This window comes from Cygnus olor, chromosome 4 (assembly GCF_009769625.2).
Source record: "Cygnus olor isolate bCygOlo1 chromosome 4, bCygOlo1.pri.v2, whole genome shotgun sequence".
Classification (NCBI taxonomy): domain Eukaryota; kingdom Metazoa; phylum Chordata; class Aves; order Anseriformes; family Anatidae; genus Cygnus; species Cygnus olor.
Window position 1 is genome coordinate 4,832 of NC_049172.1, and position 7,020 is coordinate 11,851.

At 48.6% G+C, this 7,020-nt stretch overlaps 1 long non-coding RNA gene across 9 annotated transcripts; it reads right to left on the reverse strand.

Moving 5' to 3' along the window:
• Positions 1 to 824: 824 nt before the first annotated feature.
• On the reverse strand, positions 825 to 6,424 carry LOC121069190. 9 transcript variants are annotated; one of them, XR_005819311.1, is made up of 5 exons: positions 6,269 to 6,424; positions 5,392 to 5,538; positions 4,564 to 4,788; positions 2,955 to 3,178; positions 826 to 1,753 (listed from the first exon to the last, which is right to left on the reverse strand). It is a non-coding gene; the product is annotated as an uncharacterized LOC121069190 (long non-coding RNA). The 9 variants fall into 9 exon arrangements; XR_005819310.1 differs by lacking the exons at positions 5,392 to 5,538; positions 6,269 to 6,424 and adding an exon at positions 4,965 to 5,170 and having other exon boundaries at positions 825 to 1,753; XR_005819317.1 differs by lacking the exon at positions 4,564 to 4,788 and having other exon boundaries at positions 827 to 1,753.
• Positions 6,425 to 7,020: the final 596 nt, after the last annotated feature.

The following is a 7,020-nucleotide window of genomic DNA, read 5'->3' on the forward strand; positions in this document are numbered from 1 at the left end:
AGGCACAACTGTGACAGCCAGGATGACCAAGAGTAATAGCAATTTTACTCTTACTGACATCAGAGAGTGTTGGTTTGGGATGAAATCAGAGTTTTGGTTTTTGGATCAGAGATGACTCTGTTGAACAGTCTCTGCCTTTCCAGTATGCGAAAGGAAAAGCCACGAGGATAAGCACAGAAGTATGAAGCTATTATTACCAACAGAGATGCTGGAAGTAGGCTTCTCAATATCGCTTTTGGTAGTTGTGGAATAATTGCCGGAAGTAACTAGGCAAATTAAACTAATATTCACATTTTAAAGAAAATGTACAGCATTGAAGAAGCTTTCAGGGTGGAGGGTAGCTGCGCTACCTAAGCGTTCCCTAGGCCTCCAACTTTACATGCTATCGCACTAGGGGAGCTTGGTGGGCCGACTCTAAGCAACAGTACAGAGCATAGAGCGGAGTGGAGACATCACGGATAGGCCCTGTGACGAGATGGGGACTCGATGCTCTTGTGCACACCGAGACCGATAAGCTGCATGTTTGCTACCCTGAGCCAACGACCTGTCATGGTTTTGACAAAACGCTGTACTCTAGTGAACTTTTGCTCATTATATCATCATTATAATACCAAAACACACCTCCATCCCAAAAGCTCCATGCCTCCAAGGTGCGACCACCCCTCACTGAGCACGCGCTCTGAATTTCTCCTTTAAACAAAAGCGAGATAACTTTTTACCAATCATAACCAAGATGTGCCTGACTAGAGTCACTCAAGCTCCACCTAAAAGGACAGAAAATAGTCATAGAATATCCTGAGCTGGAAGGGACACATAAGGATCATCAAGTCCAACTCCTGGAACCACACAGGTCAACCCAAAAATTCAGACCATGTGACTAAGTGCACAGTCCAAACGCTTCTTAAACTCTGACAGGCTTGGTGCAGTGACTACTTTCCTGGGGAGACTGTTCCAGCGCGCGACAACCCTCTCAGTGAAAAACCTCTTCCTGATGTCCAGCCTGAACCTCTCCTGCCGCAGCTTGACACCATTCCTGCGGGTCCTATCACTGGTCACTAAAGAGAATAGATCAGCGGACAATGTAAATTGGCTTAAGTGAAAGGGGATGTTAGGGAAGATACCATCACGAAGGATACCTTTCTGACTTCCGGGATCAGTCGACGGGCTGAGCCTCTCTTCCCCTTGCATTGGGATGTCGTGGGGTAAGATTTGAACACTTGGTTGTACCAGGTGTCTCCATGGAAACTTAGAAATCTCTAGAGCCTTTGTGCCTTTTAACGCATTAATAGCCAGGACGAGTACCTGTGTATTTCATGCGTGCTCGCTTGCTTTTGCAGACAGTGAATTTATCTCCGGCAATCCAAAGAACCTGTGTCCCTGGTTGCTGTAATAAACTGCCCTTCATTGCATTGTTCCTAGCCGTGACAGTTCTCATTGAATGCGACTAGACCAAGGACGTGCTATGTTATTGGTGAATCCGTGACCGTCATAGTTCAGTAACCTGAATCCGACCAGACCCGTAACAGTTAGTCAGCTATGCCCCTTAACACGACAGTATTTCATAGGGAAAAACATAAAGCCTAAGATTTCTCATCCCTGAGGCCTTGGGAGGCAGGCAGAGAAGGAACCCAAGACTCTTAGCGTCTCCTGAGAATCGCAGCTTACAGTTACTCCATGTCTTCTGGTCTCACAGGATGAGGCAGAGGTATAATTAATTCCTTCTCCATCTCGCTGGAAAGAGCTTTTCTCCTCTCTGTGACAAAGGAAAAAAAATGTTATGATCGTGGGAGTCATTATACAAAGCCACACTCGGTGAATTCACTATTACAGTTAAGATCGTTTTTAATCAAAAACACTTCGGCAGCAATGTTACCACTGCAAACATAGCGCTGCAAAAAAATTCAACTCAAGATAAAGGAAAGGGCAAGCTAAAAGGACAAATAACGTGACCAAAGGCATCTGCAACAACCATCTGGCAGATGGTTGTCCACAGCCCTCGGATTTCATGGTCGTCTTTCCTGACAAACGAATCCTGGAAGAACAGAAAAGATACACAACGTGTCCACAAAAACTTTTGGGGAGACTACTGAAAAGAAAAACAAAAAAAAAATGGAAACAGCAAGCAGCTAGTACGTCAGCTTTGTTAACAGAGTGACATTAACATACTAGAAATTTCCACGTTCTGTGTAGCCCCAAGGTGGTGCTGGGTACATCCACTGATATTAACGAGGTGGCACAATATAAGAGATAGTTAACAGACCAGGTACACCTGAGGTGCACAGATTGCATATTCCAGGCAACAAAAAAGGCACAGCACCCAGTTTGGATCAGCCTGCACAAGTCTGCTGATAGATGAATATATGCAACAAGCAGATAAGTCTTTTACTCCACAGACTCAGTTTCATTATATATATATACACACATACATACATATACATATGTATGTATATATATCTATACATTTATATAGATATAGATATACACAAACATTTTGAACTTTATAACCACTTCAGTAACCATCATTAGCTACACCTACGCTTAAAGCCAGGGCTACACTTAAGTGATTAAGTAAACATGGAGCCTTATCTGTGAAACGCCGAGAATGCCCCATAACCGCTGGGCATCTTATGCACAGCGTACATAATTTTTGCACAAACGTGCATCTTAATACACAAAGAGGAGGGACGAGGCAGACAAAGGTTTTAGAGACGCGTCAAGACTAGAACAACCACTGGGCAATTGCTCAGATGTGCAAAGCTCAGCTAAAACCCGCACAACTCCACTGAAGGAAGGAGGCTACCTACTTGTCTGCTTAAAATAACATCTACAAAGAACATATTACAAAATCAAAAATGAAACCATCATCCAGCAAAACAAACCTCTGGAACACAAAGGGCTAAAACTGACAGCTGAGGTTTGATTCTTTAGCAATGTCAAAGGTCTTCAGATCCTACCTGACTTCTTATGGATGGTGGTGTTGCAGCACAGAAATGAGGAGATCGGAACAGGCCAAACGTGGTGCTGAGCTCCTAAAGGAGCTGGTGGGATAGCACTGATGAGAGTGAGACAGGCCGTCAGCCTTCTGCACGAGCTGAAGAAAAGGAGTGCAAGTGTCGGAAGAAGCTGTTTCTTCTCATACTTCATTTAATACACATCATCTTTAAATCCGGGACATCTTCTTAGGGAACAGATAAAGAGGTAGAGTTAGCGGCTCCAAGGATACTTCAGGATTTTAGTTCTTTCTATAGTTAGCTGCTACCCATAAAACCAAACCAGTTAAAATAGAGAGTTATATTAAAAATTCTGGATAATAACAAAAGTATGGGATAAAAAAAAAAAAAAAAAAACACACGCTTGCATGGAAAAGAGGTTAAATTATCTCATTCATTTCCCAATTCCCCTGCAAACTCTATGCTCAGCTCCTCTTCACTCACTCACCTATCCAAACACAGGGCGGACGCATCAGTTCTCATCATTCTTGGTAAAAAGACAACATTTTCACGCTTGCTCTCAAATATCATCTCTTTCCAGCATGCTTTCCTGCAAGCTATGCTAATTCCTCCAGGCTTTTTAATATATGCTAGAAACTTCACTGTTTTATCCTAATGACCATCTCGGTGGGAGTCACCGAGCTGCTGTCTTTCATTCTGCTGTCTTCACAAATACAAATAAAACAGTACTTCAGCGATGCTCTATGACAAACTAGGCAATATGTTTATTTAGGCAATATAAACGCGTGGATTGTGCTGTCTGCAGTATTTTGTCCCACACGCTCCTGCCCCAGGACAGTTATTTAATCAGCTGGTGAGCCCGTGCCTCGAGCAAGCATCTTGCTGAGTAACCAGCTCCTAGCCTTGAGGGGACAAGTGAGAACTTCCAACTTTGTTTCCTGGTAATGTTTGAAGTAAAAGCAGTAGGGAAATTCCCTGGAAGAAAAGTCTTCCTTAAGCTGAAGACATGCAATATCGCAAAACTGCTATGAAATATTACGAAGGCAGAATGATGGCTCAGTCAGCCCACTCTGACCAAATGTCAGTGACGTCCCAAAGGTCTTTCTGTTTGCAGGAGCCCGTTTTTGAGATACGTTTGTGCTGCTACCCTAGTGCATGCTGTGTGTTTCTCAGGCCACCTAAAATTCCAGACATGCAACAGTTCTGGTCTTCCCACCTATTTATTATTAGTACCATTCTTTCAAGACAGTCAAAAGAAGTAATTTATGGTTTTATTTGGTAGAGAGTGAAATCACTTTCGCTATTATGCTGTCACCAAAGTCAGCTAAAACTATTACAGAATGATAAATGAGAGAGAAAATAATTTTTCTTTCTTGAATAGCGTTTGCTTCAAATACTCATGCCAGGGCCAGGTTAAGGAATCCACGGATTCCAAGGGAGGGAGGCTTGCCAAAACAGATTCTGTCTTTCTGATAATTTTTCAATGGAGTATTTCTCCCTTCGGTATTACTGGGGTAAGGACAACGACTTGGATTTCAGAGAAGCAAGGTTTGTAAGGATAGGTAGTATCTTGAGATAGATGAGATTTCAGGGGTACAATCTCAATACCTACCAAAACCTAAATTCCACAATGCTGCTTCTGCAATCTGAGGGGGCAAACTCTTTTGCCACAGACGGGCAGGGATATCGGACCAGCGCAGAGGATCGCTTCAGGAGTCAGCAGAAGCGATAACGAGAGCTGCATCCCTCTGTAATAGATTCCTCGGTTTACCCGGTGCGCCACCTTCGCTCGGCAACAAAACCCACAGGGTCCTAGCAGCGGGGAGCTGCTTCTGCCCTGGTGAGCCGCAGAAAAAGGAGAGAACCGGTTGTCAGAACGCAGGGAGAGGAAAACCTCCGAGTCGCAGTCCAACGATCAAGCGCAGCAAGGACCCGCGCCCGGCCGCCGCAGCCCCCACCCCTCCCGGCCCGACGCTCCGGGGAGGCACCCCCGAAGGCTCTCGCTCGCCTCACCGCCGGCAACCGCGCTCGCAGCCAGCGGCAACCTGCGCCTCCCGGCGCGCACAGCCCGGCCCCAGCTCGGGGAAAGACCGGCCGCGCGCCGCGGAGCCCACGTGGCCGCCCGGCACCACAGAACTACAGCTCCCAGCATGCCTCGGGACGGAGCAGTCCATCCAACCCAGAGCGGAGTCGGCCAAGCGCACACAACCGCACCCCCCACCGCCCTTTCTCCCACCCTCCCCGCCACCTCCCGCCGCTCCGCCCCCCTCTCCCCCAGCTCCCCGAAGCCCCACGCAGTGCAGACCCGGCAGCACGCACGGTCCGGTCCGGCGCCGCCCCCGCCCCGCAGAAGGGCCTTTTCCGCAGAAGCCGCCGACCGCATGGCGCCCCGACCGACCGCCCCGCCTCGCTCTTTCCCGGGGCGGCACCGACCACCAACCTCGTTGCGGCACCGCGCCTCGGCGTCCCGTCCCGGCTCCCGCTCCGGAGAAGGGCGCCGCCATTTTGCCGCGGGCGGGGGTCCTGCGGCGCCGCCCGGCTCCCCCTCCCTAGGCGAGAGCGGCAGGCAGGGCTTCCCGGAGCAGCGCTGATGTGCGAGCCACAAAAAAAAAAAAAAAAAAAAAAAAAAACCGCCACTCACAGCTTTATGCGTTTACGCAATTTAGGGCAGAGATTGCCCCTGTGTTGCCCTTTTTTTTGGTTAAGAAGGTCCGGGTGTGCTTGGTCCTCTCTCATTGCATATTGCAAGAGGAACAAGAAAACCTCCTCTGGAGGCTGGAATTGCTCAAAAAAAGAGCACCCCATTAATAGCACTGTTATTCTGCTGGAAATCAGTCTCAGTTATGCACAAGAACAACCGAGTTCCCGCCTTGTCACAGAGCTTAGCCACGGCGCCTCTGCTCCGCTCTACAGCCCGTACTGCTGTTCCTCTTAGAGTCAGCACGCCAGGTTCCCCCAGTGTGATCAACATCTAAGGTTGGAGGCCTCGGGATCTTTTATGCAGAGCAGCTACACTCCACCCTGGAAGCTTCTTCAGCACTGTACCTTTTCTTTAAAATGGGAATATCAGTTTAATTTTCAGGTCACCTGAGGCAATTATTCCCCATGGCAGGGACTAGGAATGCTAAGTAGAGGAGAAAATGAGTGTTGTGGGCCTCAAGTGTGCGCAAAGAGCAAGGAGGGCTCCTGAGAGGACAGGGGAACAAAGGAAAGCTGCTTACCTCTGAGAAGTCGTCCTCGATCTTTGTGCCACGGACGCTTGTCCCGTACGCTCAGTACACGAGTTAGGGGTCCCCATACATTTGAAGGCTTCTTACCTCTGAGAAGTCCCCCTGGGCTTTCTTCCGCCAGACGATGGCTTTCCCAGGGACTCGCCACCCCGCACAGAGAGATCCCTGCCCAAGCTAGCTCACGGCCTGCGACGCCACGCTTGTGCAGCCATTCTCAGGAAGACACACGCGTGGCTTTACAGCCTGAATGGGAAATGGCAAGCGATTCCTCGGGGCGGGTTTTCCATCATCATCTGCCTCCGCAGGAAAGGGAAAAGTCGCTCCTGTTGGCTGCTCCTCCTCTCTTAACATTCCTAACATCCCCCCACCTCCCCCTGCTGATTTTGGTCCTCTCGGGTCGCTGCCTGCCTCCACCTTCCAGAGCAGCTCCTTCTCATCGAGTTCTCCTCCCGCATCCTGTCCCCGGCTGCTCCCATCCCACGGTGCTCTCAACGGCGACATTAGCTGCTGCTCTGTTCTCCTTCCCGCTCAGTACCCTCTCTGCAGCTATCCCTATTGTGGGAATGGCAGACAACCCTGCAGGTCGTCCGTACCCAACGGACTGAAGGATCCATTTACCCGGAAAGTTTTGACGAGAGATTACAGAAAAAGAGTCGCACCTCTGCGCAACGCATCCCCCTTTCCAGAGAGATGCAAAGACGTCACAGGCGACCTCCCTGTAACTTTTCCAAATTCGGCCACAGTTTGCGGTGAGTATTATGAAAAATAACATGAGAAAGAGAAGACCAGTAGTCCTGACAAGTTCCCGAAGTCAGGAGAATTTGCCCAATCAACCCCAA